This window comes from Marmota monax, unplaced genomic scaffold (assembly GCF_021218885.2).
Source record: "Marmota monax isolate L192 unplaced genomic scaffold, Marmota_monax_Labrador192_F-V1.1 WCK01_AAM20220418_F8-fsc00716, whole genome shotgun sequence".
Lineage (NCBI taxonomy): Eukaryota > Metazoa > Chordata > Mammalia > Rodentia > Sciuridae > Marmota > Marmota monax.
This window is the reverse complement of record NW_026692012.1, coordinates 103677-105762: the sequence shown is the minus strand read 5'-3', so window position 1 is coordinate 105762 and position 2086 is coordinate 103677.

The following is a 2086-nucleotide window of genomic DNA, read 5'->3' as shown; positions in this document are numbered from 1 at the left end:
GGCATGGTGAGAGTCCTTTGCATTGTGTAGCTTAAACAAAAGTTAGAGAAACTACTATACCATGCATATTTCCTGGAGCTAGTGACAGAGATGTGATGGGTAATAAAAGCTGTGTGATGGCATTGGAAAGCCAGTCTGCTTGGAGAGAAACTACTAAAATTACATTTTGCACACTTGGCTCTTTCATGGTGACAGAGAAATATCTGGAATAGCAAATGTGTTCAATACTTAAAATTGACATATGTCATAATTAAATGTGAATAATAATAAAAATTGACATATGTCATAATTAAATATGAATAATAATGCTAGTACAATACTTGAAATAGCATAAATAGTTTGAAACAAATCCATTTTTCAAAATATATTTTAGTAATTTAGATTGAGTTTGGAATGTATAATTCAATTGTTGAGTTAATTGAGTCTGTGTACACATGGATTAACCAAGCTCTAATTGTTCTAAAGTTGAGTAATCAGAGCATTCATTTTACTTCCTGGCTGACATTTGAACAGTTCCCTTTATTCAAAGAAAGTATTCTGAGGAGATGGATAAAAGAAATCTCTAAAGCAAACTTAAATATGAAATTGAAAAAAGTTAGTATTGTGTAAGATTAAAGATAAATTAGTCAAAATAAAGCAGTCATAAGATGTGCTTTTCAAACTCAATGTGTGCCCACTAATACATTGAATGTAAAGACATAGCTAACCTACCATAAATGAATGTCAGTGTCAAGAGAGGCCACATTTAACAACCCATCCTCTTAAGTAAGATATATAATTTCAAATGCACTTTGTGTATGATATTATTTGAAAGAATTTATCATTCATAGTAAGCAGAGAGAATCATTCACTTTACCAATGAAACTTAACAGTAAAGAAGTCTTTATTTTTATTTTTATTTATATATGACAATGGAATGCATTACAATTATTATTAAAAGTATACAGAACAATTTTTTCATATCTCTGGTTGTATACAAAGTATATTCACACCAATTCATGTTTTCAACATGTACTTTGGATAATAATGATAATCACATTCCACCATCGATTATAACCAAGAAGTCTTATATCTCAGTCAAAATATTAATAATAAGTATATATACTTAATAATTATGATGTACAAATTCCTATTTTAAGCATTTTATTTCAATAAATTATTTAACTATTCCAACTATCCTGTTAGATAGGTTAAAAACATCCAGACCATTTTACAGATGGGAAAATAGAAGCAACCAAAAGATTAAGTCACTTACCTGAGTTTCAGAAGCTAAGTTCTGCAGGCAGAATTTGAACTCAAAAAGTCAGATGGTGTTTGTAAATCTTACTGAAGATTCTGTGTTTCTTCAGTCTTAGCATTTGTACTTAGACTAGCACCAATAACAACAAATTGGGCAATTAATTTTGAAACCTGCTTCCTGACCATCACCAACAGGCCTTGCCAGATAGCTCTACCAAAGCTGCTCTGCTTCCATGTAATAACTAGTATAGTTTTGCCTAGAATACTATCAATGACAGGCAGATTATCTTCACCTTAGTTAGTATTCTTCTGTCATCCACCATTCAGGTACCAGATCCAAGAACCTTTGCCAACAGGTGCTCCCAAAATAGTCTGGAATCTGAGATTTCTGGCTTTTTTTGAGAAATCTTGCATCACTGAACATATACTGGGAAGGTGGAGGAATTGAGACACATCACTCTGCCCAGAGATTTTTTTTTTCCTTTCCTTACCCAAGATCCCTGGTGTTACTCTGCATAGGCCAATGCCATTTATCAAAGACATATATTGTAATCAAATACTCAATTAAGGATGATGCAATTTGAAAATGGCTCCCCATCTTGGACATAGTAAGTGGTACACCAGGATCAGTGGGTAGTCCATCCTTCACTTTTCAGAAGTACAAATCTTTCTTTCAGTGATTAACATGTGGGAAATGGAATACCATATTCTGGGAAGAGGGAACTTCCACTTATTTATAAATGAATGAAAATAAAGACTACTTACTGATTTCATTGTCAAACAAAAAATGATGGAAACAGTATATTTCTCACTAAAAGAAGTAAACATTAAATATGCTGTAGCTAAA